Here is an 18666-nt window from a genome sequence, read left to right on the forward strand (position 1 = left end):
GTAGACTAACCCCCAAGGCTGTGTGTAGATACAGTAGACTAACCCCTAAGGCTGTGTGTAGATACAGTAGACTAACCCCTAAGGCTGTGTGTGTAGATACAGTAGACTAACCGCTAAGGCTGTGTGTAGATACAGTAGACTAACGCCTAAGGCTGTGTAGATACAGTAGACTAACCCCTAAGGCTGTGTGTAGATACAGTAGACTAACCCCCAAGGCTGTGTGTAGATACAGTAGACTAACCCCTAAGGCTGTGTGTAGATACAGTAGACTAACCCCTAAGGCTGTGTGTAGATACGGTAGACTAACCCCTAAGGCTGTGTGTAGATACGGTAGACTAACCCCTAAGGCTGTGTGTGTAGATAATGTAGACTAACCCCTAAGGCTGTGTGTAGATACAGTAGACTAACCCCTAAGGCTGTGTGTGTAGATACCGTAGACTAACCCCTAAGGCTGTGTGTGTTGATACAGTAGACTAACCCCTAAGGCTGTGTGTGTTGATACAGTAGACTAACCCCTAAGGCTGTGTGTAGAGACAGTAGACTAACCCCTAAGGCTGTGTGTAGAGACAGTAGACTAACCCCTAAGGCTGTGTGTAGAGACAGTAGACTAACCCCTAAGGCTGTGTGTAGAGACAGTAGACTATCCCCTAAGGCTGTGTGTAGATACAGTAGACTAACCCCTAAGGCTGTGTAGATACAGTAGACTAACCCCTAAGGCTGTGTGTCGATAAAGTAGACTAACCCCTAAGGCTGTGTGTAGATACAGTAGACTAAACCCTAAGGCTGTATATAGATACAGTAGACTAACCCCTAAGGCTGTGTATAGATACAGTAGACTAACCCCTAAGGCTGTGTGTAGATACAGTAGACTAACCCCTAACGCTGTGTGTAGATACAGTAGACTAACCCCTAAGGCTGTGTGTAGATACGGTAGACTAACCCCTAAGGCTGTGTGTAGATAAGGTAGACTAACCCCTAAGGCTGTGTGTAGATAAGGTAGACTAACCCCTAAAGCTGTGTGTAGATACAGTAGACTAAACCCTAAGGCTGTGTGTAGATACAGTAGACTAACCCCTAAGGCTGTGTGTGTAGATACAGTAGACTAACCCCTAAGGCTGTGTGTAGATACAGTAGACTAACCCCTAAGGCTGTGTGTAGATAAGGTAGACTAACCCCTAAGGCTGTGTGTAGATAAGGTAGACTAACCCCTAAGGCTGTGTGTAGATACAGTAGACTAACCCCTAAGGCTGTGTATAGAGACAGTAGACTAACCCCTGAGGCTGTGTGTAGATACAGTAGACTAACCCCTAAGGCTGTGTGTGTAGATACAGTAGACTAACCCCTAAGGCTGTGTGTAGATACAGTAGACTAACGCCTAAGGCTGTGTAGATACAGTAGACTAACCCCTAAGGCTGTGTGTAGATACAGTAGACTAACCCCCAAGGCTGTGTGTAGATACAGTAGACTAACCCCTAAGGCTGTGTGTAGATACAGTAGACTTACCCCTAAGGCTGTGTGTGTAGATACAGTAGACTAACCGCTAAGGCTGTGTGTAGATACAGTAGACTAACGCCTAAGGCTGTGTAGATACAGTAGACTAACCCCTAAGGCTGTGTGTAGATACAGTAGACTAACCCCCAAGGCTGTGTGTAGATACAGTAGACTAACCCCTAAGGCTGTGTGTAGATACAGTAGACGAACCCCTAAGGCTGTGTGTAGATACGGTAGACTAACCCCTAAGGCTGTGTGTAGATACGGTAGACTAACCCCTAAGGCTGTGTGTGTAGATAATGTAGACTAACCCCTAAGGCTGTGTGTAGATACAGTAGACTAACCCCTAAAGCTGTGTGTAGATACAGTAGACTAAACCCTAAGGCTGTGTGTAGATACAGTAGACTAACCCCTAAGGCTGTGTGTGTAGATACAGTAGACTAACCCCTAAGGCTGTGTGTAGATACAGTAGACTAACCCCTAAGGCTGTGTGTAGATAAGGTAGACTAACCCCTAAGGCTGTGTGTAGATAAGGTAGACTAACTCCTAAGGCTGTGTGTAGATACAGTAGACTAACCCCTAAGGCTGTGTATAGAGACAGTAGACTAACCCCTGAGGCTGTGTGTAGATACAGTAGACTAACCCCTAAGGCTGTGTGTGTAGATACAGTAGACTAACCCCTAAGGCTGTGTGTAGATACAGTAGACTAACGCCTAAGGCTGTGTAGATACAGTAGACTAACCCCTAAGGCTGTGTGTAGATACAGTAGACTAACCCCCAAGGCTGTGTGTAGATACAGTAGACTAACCCCTAAGGCTGTGTGTAGATACAGTAGACTAACCCCTAAGGCTGTGTGTGTAGATACAGTAGACTAACCGCTAAGGCTGTGTGTAGATACAGTAGACTAACCCCTAAGGCTGTGTGTAGATACAGTAGACTAACCCCTAAGGCTGTGTGTAGATACAGTAGACTAACCCCCAAGGCTGTGTGTAGATACAGTAGACTAACCCCTAAGGCTGTGTGTAGATACAGTAGACGAACCCCTAAGGCTGTGTGTAGATACGGTAGACTAACCCCTAAGGCTGTGTGTAGATACGGTAGACTAACCCCTAAGGCTGTGTGTGTAGATAATGTAGACTAACCCCTAAGGCTGTGTGTAGATACAGTAGACTAACCCCTAAGGCTGTGTGTGTAGATACAGTAGACTAACCCCTAAGGCTTTGTGTAGGTAAGGTAGACTAACCCCTAAGGCTGTGTGTAGATACAGTAGACTAACCCCTAAGGCTGTGTGTGTTGATACAGTAGACTAACCCCTAAGGCTGTGTGTGTTGATACAGTAGACTAACCCCTAAGGCTGTGTGTAGAGACAGTAGACTAACCCCTAAGGCTGTGTGTAGAGACAGTAGACTAACCCCTAAGGCTGTGTGTAGAGACAGTAGACTAACCCCTAAGGCTGTGTGTAGAGACAGTAGACTATCCCCTAAGGCTGTGTGTAGATACAGTAGACTAACCCCTAAGGCTGTGTGTAGATACAGTAGAATAACCCCTAAGGCTGTGTGTGTAGATACAGTAGACTAACCCCTAAGGCTGTGTATAGATACAGTAGACTAACCCCTAAGGCTGTGTGTAGATACAGTAGACTAACCCCTAAGGCTGTGTGTAGATACAGTAGACTAACCCCTAAGGCTGTGTGTAGATACAGTAGACTAACCCCTAAGGCTGTGTGTAGATACAGTAGACTAAACCTAAGGCTGTGTGTAGATACAGTAGACTAAGCCCTAAGGCTGTGAGTAGATAAGGTAGACTAACCCTGAGGCTGTGTGTAGATACAGTAGACTAACCCCTAAGGCTGTGTGTCGATACAGTAGACTAACCCCTAAGGCTGTCTGTGTAGATACAGTAGAATAACCCTTAAGGCTGTGTAGATAAGGTAGACTAACCCCTAAGGCTGTGTGTAGATACAGTAGACTAACCCCTAAGGCTGTGTGTAGATACAGTAGACTAACCCCTAAGGCTGTGTGTGTAGATACAGTAGACTAACCCCTAAGGCTGTGTGTAGATACAGTAGACTAACCCCTAAGGCTGTGTATAGATACAGTAGACTAACCCCTAAGGCGGTGTGTGTAGATAAGGTAGACTAACCCCCAAGGCTTTGTGTAGATAGAGTAGACTAACCCCTAAGGCTGTGTGTGTAGATAAGGTAGACTAACCCCTAAGGCTGTGTGTGTAGATAAGGTAGACTTACCCTAAGGCTGTGTGTAGATAAGGTAGACTAACCCCTGAGGCTGTGTGTAGATAAGGTAGAGTAACCCCTAAGGCTGCGTGTAGATACAGTAGACTAACCCCTAAGGCTGTGTGTGTAGATAAGGTAGACTAACCCCTAAAGCTGTGAGTGTAGATACAGTAGACTAACCCTAAGGCTGTGTCTGTAAATTCAGTAGACTAACCCCTATGGCTGTGTGAAGAGACAGTAGACAAACCCCTAAGGCTGTGTGTGTAGATACAGTAGACTAACCCCTAAGGCTGTGTATAGAGACAGTAGACTAACCCCTAAGGCTGTGTGTAGATACAGTAGACTAACCCCTATGGCTGTGTGAAGAGACAGTAGACAAACCCCTAAGGCTGTGTGTGTAGATACAGTAGACTAACCCCTAAGGCTGTGTATAGAGACAGTAGACTAACCCCTAAGGCTGTGTGTAGATACAATAGACTAACCCCAAAGGCTGTGTGTAGATACAGTAGACTAACCCTAAGGCTGTGTGTAGATAAGGTAGACTAACCCCTAAGGTTGTGTGTTTAGATACAGTAGACTAACCCCTAAGGCTGTGTGTAGATACAGTGGACTAACCCCTAAGGCTGTGTGTGTAGATACAGTAGACTAACCCCTAAGGCTGTGTGTAGATACAGTAGACTAACCCCCAAGGCTGTGTGTAGATACAGTAGACTAACCCCTAAGGCTGTGTGTAGATACAGTAGACTAACCCCTAAGGCTGTGTGTGTAGATACAGTAGACTAACCGCTAAGGCTGTGTGTAGATACAGTAGACTAACGCCTAAGGCTGTGTAGATACAGTAGACTAACCCCTAAGGCTGTGTTTAGATACAGTAGACTAACCCCCAAGGCTGTGTGTAGATACAGTAGACTAACCCCTAAGGCTGTGTGTAGATACAGTAGACTAACCCCTAAGGCTGTGTGTAGATACGGTAGACTAACCCCTAAGGCTGTGTGTAGATACGGTAGACTAACCCCTAAGGCTGTGTGTGTAGATAATGTAGACTAACCCCTAAGGCTGTGTGTAGATACAGTAGACTAACCCCTAAGGCTGTGTGTGTTGATACAGTAGACTAACCCCTAAGGCTGTGTGTGTTGATACAGTAGACTAACCCCTAAGGCTGTGTGTAGAGACAATAGACTAACCCCTAAGGCTGTGTGTAGAGACAGTAGACTAACCCCTATGGCTGTGTGTAGAGACAGTAGACTAACCCCTAAGGCTGTGTGTAGATACAGTAGACTAACCCTAAGGCTGTGTGTAGATAAGGTAGACTAACCCCTAAGGTTGTGTGTGTAGATACAGTGTGTAGATACAGTAGACTAACCCCTAAGGCTGTGTATAGATACAGTAGACTAACCCCTAAGGCTGTGTGTAGATACAGTAGACTAACCCTAAGGCTGTGTGTAGATAAGGTAGACTAACCCCTAAGGTTGTGTGTTTAGATACAGTAGACTAACCCCTAAGGCTGTGTGTAGATACAGTGGACTAACCCCTAAGGCTGTGTGTGTAGATACAGTAGACTAACCCCTAAGGCTGTGTGTAGATACAGTAGACTAACCCCCAAGGCTGTGTGTAGATACAGTAGACTAACCCCTAAGGCTGTGTGTAGATACAGTAGACTAACCCCTAAGGCTGTGTGTGTAGATACAGTAGACTAACCGCTAAGGCTGTGTGTAGATACAGTAGACTAACGCCTAAGGCTGTGTGTAGATACAGTAGACTAACCCCTAAGGCTGTGTGTAGATACGGTAGACTAACCCCTAAGGCTGTGTGTAGATACGGTAGACTAACCCCTAAGGCTGTGTGTGTAGATAATGTAGACTAACCCCTAAGGCTGTGTGTAGATACAGTAGACTAACCCCTAAGGCTGTGTGTGTAGATACAGTAGACTAACCCCTAAGGCTGTGTGTGTTGATACAGTAGACTAACCCCTAAGGCTGTGTGTGTTGATACAGTAGACTAACCCCTAAGGCTGTGTGTAGAGACAGTAGACTAACCCCTAAGGCTGTGTGTAGAGACAGTAGACTAACCCCTAAGGCTGTGTGTAGAGACAGTAGACTAACCCCTAAGGCTGTGTGTAGAGACAGTAGACTAACCCCTAAGGCTGTGTGTAGAGACAGTAGACTATCCCCTAAGGCTGTGTGTAGATACAGTAGACTAACCCCTAAGGCTGTGTGTAGATACAGTAGAATAACCCCTAAGGCTGTGTGTGTAGATACAGTAGACTAACCCCTAAGGCTGAGTGTAGATACAGTAGACTATCCCCTAAGGCTGAGTGTAGATACAGTAGACTAACCCCTAAGGCTGTGTGTAGAGACAGAATACTAACCCCTAAGGCTGTGTGTAGAGACAGTAGACTAACCCCTAAGGCTGTGTGTAGAGACAGTAGACTAACCCCTAAGGCTGTGTGTAGAGACAGTAGATTATCCCTAAGGCTGTGTGTAGATACAGTAGACTAACCCCTAAGGCTGTGTGTAGATACAGTAGACTAACCCCTAATGCTGTGTTTCGATAAAGTAGACTAACCCCTAAGGCTGTGTGTAGATACAGTAGACTAACCCCTAAGGCTGTGTGTAGAGACAGTAGACTAACCCCTAAGGCTGTGTGTAGATACAGTAGACTAACCCCTAAGGCTGTGTGTAGATACGGTAGACTAACCCCTAAGGCTGTGTGTAGATACAGTAGACTAACCCTAAGGCTGTGTGTAGATACAGTAGACTAACCCTAAGGCTTTGTGTGTAGATACAGTAGACTAACCTCTAAGACTGTGTGTAGATACAGTAGACTAACCCCTAAGGCTGTGTAGATACAGTAGACTAACCCCTAAGGCTGTGTGTCGATAAAGTAGACTAACCCCTAAGGCTGTGTGTAGATACAGTAGACTAACCCCTAAGGCTGTATATAGATACAGTAGACTAACCCCTAAGGCTGTGTGTAGATACAGTAGACTAACCCCTAACGCTGTGTGTAGATACAGTAGACTAACCCCTAACGCTGTGTGTAGATACAGTAGACTAACCCCTAAGGCTGTGTGTAGATACGGTAGACTAACCCCTAAGGCTGTGTGTAGATAAGGTAGACTAACCCCTAAGGCTGTGTGTAGATAAGGTAGACTAACCCCTAAAGCTGTGTGTAGATACAGTAGACTAACCCCTAAGGCTGTGTGTGTAGATACAGTAGACTAACCCCTAAGGCTGTGTGTAGATACAGTAGACTAACCCCTAAGGCTGTGTGTAGATACAGTAGACTAACCCCTAAGGCTGTGTGTAGATAAGGTAGACTAACCCCTAAGGCTGTGTGTAGATAAGGTAGACTAACCCTAAGGCTGTGTGTAGATACAGTAGACTAACCCCTAAGGCTGTGTATAGAGACAGTAGACTAACCCCTGAGGCTGTGTGTAGATACAGTAGACTAACCCCTAAGGCTGTGTGTGTAGATACAGTAGACTAACCCCTAAGGCTGTGTGTAGATACAGTAGACTAACGCCTAAGGCTGTGTAGATACAGTAGACTAACCCCTAAGGCTGTGTGTAGATACAGTAGACTAACCCCCAAGGCTGTGTGTAGATACAGTAGACTAACCCCTAAGGCTGTGTGTAGATACAGTAGACTAACCCCTAAGGCTGTGTGTGTAGATACAGTAGACTAACCGCTAAGGCTGTGTGTAGATACAGTAGACTAACGCCTAAGGCTGTGTAGATACAGTAGACTAACCCCTAAGGCTGTGTGTAGATACAGTAGACTAACCCCCAAGGCTGTGTGTAGATACAGTAGACTAACCCCTAAGGCTGTGTGTGTAGATACAGTAGACTAACCCCTAAGGCTTTGTGTAGGTAAGGTAGACTAACCCCTAAGGCTGTGTGTAGATACAGTAGACTAACCCCTAAGGCTGTGTGTGTTGATACAGTAGACTAACCCCTAAGGCTGTGTGTGTTGATACAGTAGACTAACCCCTAAGGCTGTGTGTAGAGACAGTAGACTAACCCCTAAGGCTGTGTGTAGAGACAGTAGACTAACCCCTAAGGCTGTGTGTAGAGACAGTAGACTAACCCCTAAGGCTGTGTGTAGAGACAGTAGACTATCCCCTAAGGCTGTGTGTAGATACAGTAGACTAACCCCTAAGGCTGTGTGTAGATACAGTAGAATAACCCCTAAGGCTGTGTGTGTAGATACAGTAGACTAACCCCTAAGGCTGTGTATAGATACAGTAGACTAACCCCTAAGGCTGTGTGTAGATACAGTAGACTAACCCCTAAGGCTGTGTGTAGATACAGTAGACTAACCCCTAAGGCTGTGTGTAGATACAGTAGACTAACCCCTAAGGCTGTGTGTAGATACAGTAGACTAAACCTAAGGCTGTGTGTAGATACAGTAGACTAAGCCCTAAGGCTGTGAGTAGATAAGGTAGACTAACCCTGAGGCTGTGTGTAGATACAGTAGACTAACCCCTAAGGCTGTGTGTAGATACAGTAGACTAACCCCTAAGGCTGTCTGTGTAGATACAGTAGAATAACCCTTAAGGCTGTGTAGATAAGGTAGACTAACCCCTAAGGCTGTGTGTAGATACAGTAGACTAACCCCTAAGGCTGTGTGTAGATACAGTAGACTAACACCTAAGGCTGTGTGTGTAGATACAGTAGACTAACCCCTAAGGCTGTGTGTAGATACAGTAGACTAACCCCTAAGGCTGTGTATAGATACAGTAGACTAACCCCTAAGGCGGTGTGTGTAGATAAGGTAGACTAACCCCCAAGGCTTTGTGTAGATAGAGTAGACTAACCCCTAAGGCTGTGTGTGTAGATAAGGTAGACTAACCCCTAAGGCTGTGTGTGTAGATAAGGTAAACTTACCCTAAGGCTGTGTGTAGATAAGGTAGACTAACCCCTGAGGCTGTGTGTAGATAAGGTAGAGTAACCCCTAAGGCTGTGTGTAGATACAGTAGACTAACCCCTAAGGCTGTGTGAATAGATAAGGTAGACTAACCCCTAAAGCTGTGAGTGTAGATACAGTAGACTAACCCTAAGGCTGTGTCTGTAAATTCAGTAGACTAACCCCTATGGCTGTGTGAAGAGACAGTAGACAAACCCCTAAGGCTGTGTGTGTAGATACAGTAGACTAACCCCTAAGGCTGTGTATAGAGACAGTAGACTAACCCCTAAGGCTGTGTGTAGATACAGTAGACTAACCCCTATGGCTGTGTGAAGAGACAGTAGACAAACCCCTAAGGCTGTGTGTGTAGATACAGTAGACTAACCCCTAAGGCTGTGTATAGAGACAGTAGACTAACCCCTAAGGCTGTGTGTAGATACAATAGACTAACCCCAAAGGCTGCGTGTAGATACAGTAGACTAACCCTAAGGCTGTGTGTAGATAAGGTAGACTAACCCCTAAGGTTGTGTGTTTAGATACAGTAGACTAACCCCTAAGGCTGTGTGTAGATACAGTGGACTAACCCCTAAGGCTGTGTGTGTAGATACAGTAGACTAACCCCTAAGGCTGTGTGTAGATACAGTAGACTAACCCCCAAGGCTGTGTGTAGATACAGTAGACTAACCCCTAAGGCTGTGTGTAGATACAGTAGACTAACCCCTAAGGCTGTGTGTGTAGATACAGTAGACTAACCGCTAAGGCTGGGTGTAGATACAGTAGACTAACGCCTAAGGCTGTGTAGATACAGTAGACTAACCCCTAAGGCTGTGTGTAGATACAGTAGACTAACCCCCAAGGCTGTGTGTAGATACAGTAGACTAACCCCTAAGGCTGTGTGTAGATACAGTAGACTAACCCCTAAGGCTGTGTGTAGATACGGTAGACTAACCCCTAAGGCTGTGTGTAGATACGGTAGACTAACCCCTAAGGCTGTGTGTGTAGATAATGTAGACTAACCCCTAAGGCTGTGTGTAGATACAGTAGACTAACCCCTAAGGCTGTGTGTGTAGATACAGTAGACTAACCCCTAAGGCTGTGTGTGTTGATACAGTAGACTAACCCCTAAGGCTGTGTGTGTTGATACAGTAGACTAACCCCTAAGGCTGTGTGTAGAGACAGTAGACTAACCCCTAAGGCTGTGTGTAGAGACAGTAGACTAACCCCTAAGGCTGTGTGTAGAGACAGTAGACTAACCCCTAAGGCTGTGTGTAGAGACAGTAGACTATCCCCTAAGGCTGTGTGTAGATACAGTAGACTAACCCCTAAGGCTGTGTGTAGATACAGTAGAATAACCCCTAAGGCTGTGTGTGTAGATACAGTAGACTAACCCCTAAGGCTGTGTATAGATACAGTAGACTAACCCCTAAGGCTGTGTGTAGATACAGTAGACTAACCCCTAAGGCTGTGTGTAGATACAGTAGACTAACCCCTAAGGCTGTGTGTAGATACAGTAGACTAACCCCTAAGGCTGTGTGTAGATACAGTAGACTAAACCTAAGGCTGTGTGTAGATACAGTAGACTAAGCCCTAAGGCTGTGAGTAGATAAGGTAGACTAACCCTGAGGCTGTGTGTAGATACAGTAGACTAACCCCTAAGGCTGTGTGTAGATACAGTAGACAAACCCCTAAGGCTGTCTGTGTAGATACAGTAGAATAACCCTTAAGGCTGTGTAGATAAGGTAGACTAACCCCTAAGGTTGTGTGTAGATACAGTAGACTAACCCCTAAGGCTGTGTGTAGATACAGTAGACTAACCCCTAAGGCTGTGTGTGTAGATACAGTAGACTAACCCCTAAGGCTGTGTGTAGATAAGGTAGACTAACCCCTAAGGCTGTGTATAGATACAGTAGACTAACCCCTAAGGCGGTGTGTGTAGATAAGGTAGACTAACCCCCAAGGCTTTGTGTAGATAGAGTAGACTAACCCCTAAGGCTGTGTGTGTAGATAAGGTAGACTAACCCCTAAGGCTGTGTGTGTAGATAAGGTAGACTTACCCTAAGGCTGTGTGTAGATAAGGTAGACTAACCCCTGAAGCTGTGTGTAGATAAGGTAGAGTAACCCCTAAGGCTGTGTGTAGATACAGTAGACTAACCCCTAAGGCTGTGTGTGTAGATAAGGTAGACTAACCCCTAAAGCTGTGAGTGTAGATACAGTAGACTAACCCTAAGGCTGTGTCTGTAAATTCAGTAGACTAACCCCTATGGCTGTGTGAAGAGACAGTAGACAAACCCCTAAGGCTGTGTGTGTAGATACAGTAGACTAACCCCTAAGGCTGTGTATAGAGACAGTAGACTAACCCCTAAGGCTGTGTGTAGATACAATAGACTAACCCCAAAGGCTGTGTGTAGATACAGTAGACTAACCCTAAGGCTGTGTGTAGATAAGGTAGACTAACCCCTAAGGTTGTGTGTTTAGATACAGTAGACTAACCCCTAAGGCTGTGTGTGTAGATACAGTAGATTAACCCCTAAGGCTGTGTGTGTTGATACAGTAGACTAACCCCTAAGGCTGTGTGTGTAGATACAGTAGACTAACCCCTAAGGCTGTGTGTAGATAAGGTAGACTAACCCCTAAGGCTGTGTGTAGATACGGTAGACTAACCCCTAAGGCTGTGTGTAGATACAGTAGACTAACCCCTAAGGCTGTGTGTGTACATACAGTAGACTAACCGCTAAGGCTGTGTGTAGATACAGTAGACTAACGCCTAAGGCTGTGTAGATACAGTAGACTAACCCCTAAGGCTGTGTGTAGATACAGTAGACTAACCCCCAAGGCTGTGTGTAGATACAGTAGACTAACCCCTAAGGCTGTGTGTAGATACGGTAGACTAACCCCTAAGGCTGTGTGTAGATACGGTAGACTAACCCCTAAGGCTGTGTGTAGATACGGTAGACTAACCCCTAAGGCTGTGTGTGTAGATAATGTAGACTAACCCCTAAGGCTGTGTGTAGATACAGTAGACTAACCCCTAAGGCTGTGTGTGTAGATACAGTAGACTAACCCCTAAGGCTGTGTGTAGATACGGTAGACTAACCCCTAAGGCTGTGTGTAGATAAGGTAGACTAACCCCTAAGGCTGTGTGTAGATAAGGTAGACTAACCCCTAAAGCTGTGTGTAGATACAGTAGACTAAACCCTAAGGCTGTGTGTAGATACAGTAGACTAACCCCTAAGGCTGTGTGTGTAGATACAGTAGACTAACCCCTAAGGCTGTGTGTAGATACAGTAGACTAACCCCTAAGGCTGTGTGTAGATAAGGTAGACTAACCCCTAAGGCTGTGTGTAGATAAGGTAGACTAACCCTAAGGCTGTGTGTAGATACAGTAGACTAACCCCTAAGGCTGTGTATAGAGACAGTAGACTAACCCCTGAGGCTGTGTGTAGATACAGTAGACTAACCCCTAAGGCTGTGTGTGTAGATACAGTAGACTAACCCCTAAGGCTGTGTGTAGATACAGTAGACTAACGCCTAAGGCTGTGTAGATACAGTAGACTAACCCCTAAGGCTGTGTGTAGATACAGTAGACTAACCCCCAAGGCTGTGTGTAGATACAGTAGACTAACCCCTAAGGCTGTGTGTAGATACAGTAGACTAACCCCTAAGGCTGTGTGTGTAGATACAGTAGACTAACCGCTAAGGCTGTGTGTAGATACAGTAGACTAACGCCTAAGGCTGTGGAGATACAGTAGACTAACCCCTAAGGCTGTGTGTAGATACAGTAGACTAACCCCCAAGGCTGTGTGTAGATACAGTAGACTAACCCCTAAGGCTGTGTGTGTAGATACAGTAGACTAACCCCTAAGGCTTTGTGTAGGTAAGGTAGACTAACCCCTAAGGCTGTGTGTAGATACAGTAGACTAACCCCTAAGGCTGTGTGTGTTGATACAGTAGACTAACCCCTAAGGCTGTGTGTGTTGATACAGTAGACTAACCCCTAAGGCTGTGTGTAGAGACAGTAGACTAACCCCTAAGGCTGTGTGTAGAGACAGTAGACTAACCCCTAAGGCTGTGTGTAGAGACAGTAGACTAACCCCTAAGGCTGTGTGTAGAGACAGTAGACTATCCCCTAAGGCTGTGTGTTGATACAGTAGACTAACCCCTAAGGCTGTGTGTAGATACAGTAGAATAACCCCTAAGGCTGTGTGTGTAGATACAGTAGACTAACCCCTAAGGCTGTGTATAGATACAGTAGACTAACCCCTAAGGCTGTGTGTAGATACAGTAGACTAACCCCTAAGGCTGTGTGTAGATACAGTAGACTAACCCCTAAGGCTGTGTGTAGATACAGTAGACTAACCCCTAAGGCTGTGTGTAGATACAGTAGACTAAACCTAAGGCTGTGTGTAGATACAGTAGACTAAGCCCTAAGGCTGTGAGTAGATAAGGTAGACTAACCCTGAGGCTGTGTGTAGATACAGTAGACTAACCCCTAAGGCTGTGTGTAGATACAGTAGACTAACCCCTAAGGCTGTCTGTGTAGATACAGTAGAATAACCCTTAAGGCTGTGTAGATAAGGTAGACTAACCCCTAAGGCTGTGTGTAGATACAGTAGACTAACCCCTAAGGCTGTGTGTAGATACAGTAGACTAACACCTAAGGCTGTGTGTGTAGATACAGTAGACTAACCCCTAAGGCTGTGTGTAGATACAGTAGACTAACCCCTAAGGCTGTGTATAGATACAGTAGACTAACCCCTAAGGCGGTGTGTGTAGATAAGGTAGACTAACCCCCAAGGCTTTGTGTAGATAGAGTAGACTAACCCCTAAGGCTGTGTGTGTAGATAAGGTAGACTAACCCCTAAGGCTGTGTGTGTAGATAAGGTAAACTTACCCTAAGGCTGTGTGTAGATAAGGTAGACTAACCCCTGAGGCTGTGTGTAGATAAGGTAGAGTAACCCCTAAGGCTGTGTGTAGATACAGTAGACTAACCCCTAAGGCTGTGTGTGTAGATAAGGTAGACTAACCCCTAAAGCTGTGAGTGTAGATACAGTAGACTAACCCTAAGGCTGTGTCTGTAAATTCAGTAGACTAACCCCTATGGCTGTGTGAAGAGACAGTAGACAAACCCCTAAGGCTGTGTGTGTAGATACAGTAGACTAACCCCTAAGGCTGTGTATAGAGACAGTAGACTAACCCCTAAGGCTGTGTGTAGATACAGTAGACTAACCCCTATGGCTGTGTGAAGAGACAGTAGACAAACCCCTAAGGCTGTGTGTGTAGATACAGTAGACTAACCCCTAAGGCTGTGTATAGAGACAGTAGACTAACCCCTAAGGCTGTGTGTAGATACAATAGACTAACCCCAAAGGCTGTGTGTAGATACAGTAGACTAACCCTAAGGCTGTGTGTAGATAAGGTAGACTAACCCCTAAGGTTGTGTGTTTAGATACAGTAGACTAACCCCTAAGGCTGTGTGTAGATACAGTGGACTAACCCCTAAGGCTGTGTGTGTAGATACAGTAGACTAACCCCTAAGGCTGTGTGTAGATACAGTAGACTAACCCCCAAGGCTGTGTGTAGATACAGTAGACTAACCCCTAAGGCTGTGTGTAGATACAGTAGACTAACCCCTAAGGCTGTGTGTGTAGATACAGTAGACTAACCGCTAAGGCTGGGTGTAGATACAGTAGACTAACGCCTAAGGCTGTGTAGATACAGTAGACTAACCCCTAAGGCTGTGTGTAGATACAGTAGACTAACCCCCAAGGCTGTGTGTAGATACAGTAGACTAACCCCTAAGGCTGTGTGTAGATACAGTAGACTAACCCCTAAGGCTGTGTGTAGATACGGTAGACTAACCCCTAAGGCTGTGTGTAGATACGGTAGACTAACCCCTAAGGCTGTGTGTGTAGATAATGTAGACTAACCCCTAAGGCTGTGTGTAGATACAGTAGACTAACCCCTAAGGCTGTGTGTGTAGATACAGTAGACTAACCCCTAAGGCTGTGTGTGTTGATACAGTAGACTAACCCCTAAGGCTGTGTGTGTTGATACAGTAGACTAACCCCTAAGGCTGTGTGTAGAGACAGTAGACTAACCCCTAAGGCTGTGTGTAGAGACAGTAGACTAACCCCTAAGGCTGTGTGTAGAGACAGTAGACTAACCCCTAAGGCTGTGTGTAGAGACAGTAGACTATCCCCTAAGGCTGTGTGTAGATACAGTAGACTAACCCCTAAGGCTGTGTGTAGATACAGTAGAATAACCCCTAAGGCTGTGTGTGTAGATACAGTAGACTAACCCCTAAGGCTGTGTATAGATACAGTAGACTAACCCCTAAGGCTGTGTGTAGATACAGTAGACTAACCCCTAAGGCTGTGTGTAGATACAGTAGACTAACCCCTAAGGCTGTGTGTAGATACAGTAGACTAACCCCTAAGGCTGTGTGTAGATACAGTAGACTAAACCTAAGGCTGTGTGTAGATACAGTAGACTAAGCCCTAAGGCTGTGAGTAGATAAGGTAGACTAACCCTGAGGCTGTGTGTAGATACAGTAGACTAACCCCTAAGGCTGTGTGTAGATACAGTAGACTAACCCCTAAGGCTGTCTGTGTAGATACAGTAGAATAACCCTTAAGGCTGTGTAGATAAGGTAGACTAACCCCTAAGGTTGTGTGTGTGTAGATACAGTAGACTAACCCCTAAGGCTGTGTGTAGATACAGTAGACTAACCCCTAAGGCTGTGTGTGTAGATACAGTAGACTAACCCCTAAGGCTGTGTGTAGATAAGGTAGACTAACCCCTAAGGCTGTGTATAGATACAGTAGACTAACCCCTAAGGCGGTGTGTGTAGATAAGGTAGACTAACCCCCAAGGCTTTGTGTAGATAGAGTAGACTAACCCCTAAGGCTGTGTGTGTAGATAAGGTAGACTAACCCCTAAGGCTGTGTGTGTAGATAAGGTAGACTTACCCTAAGGCTGTGTGTAGATAAGGTAGACTAACCCCTGAGGCTGTGTGTAGATAAGGTAGAGTAACCCCTAAGGCTGTGTGTAGATACAGTAGACTAACCCCTAAGGCTGTGTGTGTAGATAAGGTAGACTAACCCCTAAAGCTGTGAGTGTAGATACAGTAGACTAACCCTAAGGCTGTGTCTGTAAATTCAGTAGACTAACCCCTATGGCTGTGTGAAGAGACAGTAGACAAACCCCTAAGGCTGTGTGTGTAGATACAGTAGACTAACCCCTAAGGCTGTGTATAGAGACAGTAGACTAACCCCTAAGGCTGTGTGTAGATACAATAGACTAACCCCAAAGGCTGTGTGTAGATACAGTAGACTAACCCTAAGGCTGTGTGTAGATAAGGTAGACTAACCCCTAAGGTTGTGTGTTTAGATACAGTAGACTAACCCCTAAGGCTGTGTGTGTAGATACAGTAGATTAACCCCTAAGGCTGTGTGTGTTGATACAGTAGACTAACCCCTAAGGCTGTGTGTGTAGATACAGTAGACTAACCCCTAAGGCTGTGTGTAGATAAGGTAGACTAACCCCTAAGGCTGTGTGTAGATACGGTAGACTAACCCCTAAGGCTGTGTGTAGATACAGTAGACTAACCCCTAAGGCTGTGTGTGTACATACAGTAGACTAACCGCTAAGGCTGTGTGTAGATACAGTAGACTAACGCCTAAGGCTGTGTAGATACAGTAGACTAACCCCTAAGGCTGTGTGTAGATACAGTAGACTAACCCCCAAGGCTGTGTGTAGATACAGTAGACTAACCCCTAAGGCTGTGTGTAGATACGGTAGACTAACCCCTAAGGCTGTGTGTAGATACGGTAGACTAACCCCTAAGGCTGTGTGTAGATACGGTAGACTAACCCCTAAGGCTGTGTGTGTAGATAATGTAGACTAACCCCTAAGGCTGTGTGTAGATACAGTAGACTAACCCCTAAGGCTGTGTGTGTAGATACAGTAGACTAACCCCTAAGGCTGTGTGTGTTGATACAGTAGACTAACCCCTAAGGCTGTGTGTGTTGATACAGTAGACTAACCCCTAAGGCTGTGTGTAGAGACAGTAGACTAACCCCTAAGGCTGTGTGTAGAGACAGTAGACTAACCCCTAAGGCTGTGTGTAGAGACAGTAGACTAACCCCTAAGGCTGTGTGTAGAGACAGTAGACTAACCCCTAAGGCTGTGTGTAGAGACAGTAGACTATCCCCTAAGGCTGTGTGTAGATACAGTAGACTAACCCCTAAGGCTGTGTGTAGATACAGTAGACTAACCCCTAAGGCTGTGTGTAGATACAGTAGACTAAACCTAAGGCTGTGTGTAGATACAGTAGACTAAGCCCTAAGGCTGTGAGTAGATAAGGTAGACTAACCCTGAGGCTGTGTGTAGATACAGTAGACTAACCCCTAAGGCTGTGTGTAGATACAGTAGACTAACCCCTAAGGCTGTCTGTGTAGATACAGTAGAATAACCCTTAAGGCTGTGTAGATAAGGTAGACTAACCCCTAAGGCTGTGTGTAGATACAGTAGACTAACCCCTAAGGCTGTGTGTAGATACAGTAGACTAACCCCTAAGGCTGTGTGTGTAGATACAGTAGACTAACCCCTAAGGCTGTGTATAGATACAGTAGACTAACCCCTAAGGCGGTGTGTGTAGATAAGGTAGACTAACCCCCAAGGCTTTGTGTAGATAGAGTAGACTAACCCCTAAGGCTGTGTGTAGATACAGTAGACTAACCCCTAAGGCTGTGTGTAGATAAGGTAGACTAACCCCTAAGGCTGTGTGTAGATAAGGTAGACTAACCCCTAAGGCTGTGTGTAGATAAGGTAGACTAACCCCTAAGGCTGTGTGTAGATACAGTAGACTAACCCCTAAGGCTGTGTGTAGATACAGTAGACAAAACCTAAGGCTGTGTGTAGATACAGTAGACTAAGCCCTAAGGCTGTGAGTAGATAAGGTAGACTAAGCCTGATGCTGTCTGTAGATACAGTAGACTAACCCCTAAGGCTGTGTGTGTAGATACAGTAGACTAACCCCTAAGGCTGTGTGTAGAGACAGTAGACTAACCCCTAAGGCTGAGTGTAGATACAGTAGACTAACCCCTAAGGCTGTGTGTAAAGACAGTAGACTAACCCCTAAGGCTGTGTGTAGAGACAGTAGACTAACCCCTAAGGCTGTGTGTAGAGACAGTAGACTAACCCCTAAGGCTGTGTGTAGAGACAGTAGACTAACCCCTAAGGCTGTGTGTAGAGACAGTAGACTAACCCCTACGGCTGTGTAGATACAGTAGACTAACCCCTAAGGCTGTGCAGATAAAGTAGACTAACCCCTAAGGCTGTGTGTCGATAAACTAGACTAACCCCTAAGGCTGTGTGTAGATACAGTAGACTAACCCCTAAGGCAGTGTGTAGAGACAGTAGACTAACCCCTAAGGCTGTGTGTAGATACAGTAGACTAACCCCTAAGGCTGTGTGTAGATACGGTAGACTAACCCCTAAGGCTGTGTGTAGATACAGTAGACTAACCCCTAAGGCTGTGTGTAGATACAGTAGACTAACCCTAAGGCTGTGTGTGTAGATACAGTAGACTAACCTCTAAGACTGTGTGTAGATACAGTAGACTAACCCCTAAGGCTGTGTAGATACAGTAGACTAACCCCTAAGGCTGTGCAGATAAAGTAGACTAACCCCTAAGGCTGTGTGTCAATAAAGTAGACTAACCCCTAAGGCTGTGTGTAGATACAGTAGACTAACCCCTAAGGCTGTGTGTAGAGACAGTAGACTAACCCCTAAGGCTGTGTGTAGATACAGTAGACTAACCCCTAAGGCTGTGTGTAGAGACAGTAGACTAACCCCTAAGGCTGTGTGTAGATACAGTAGACTAACCCCTAAGGCTGTGTGTAGATACGGTAGACTAACCCCTAAGGCTGTGTATAGATACAGTAGACTAACCCCTAAGGCTGTGTATAGATACAGTAGACTAACCCCTAAGGCTGTGTATAGATACAGTAGACTAACCCCTAAGGCTGTGTA

At 45.5% G+C, this 18666-nt stretch overlaps 1 protein-coding gene across 1 annotated transcript in view; it reads right to left on the reverse strand.

The window, feature by feature from the left end:
* The window catches only part of LOC123739586 (plexin-B3-like), a 220729-nt gene that overhangs the window by 88323 nt on the left and 113740 nt on the right, over nucleotides 1–18666 (reverse strand). The gene's annotated exons all lie outside the window — the stretch shown is intronic.

This window comes from Salmo salar, chromosome 13 (genome assembly GCF_965601325.2).
Source record: "Salmo salar chromosome 13, fSalSal1, whole genome shotgun sequence".
Taxonomy (NCBI): Eukaryota; Metazoa; Chordata; class Actinopteri; order Salmoniformes; family Salmonidae; genus Salmo; species Salmo salar.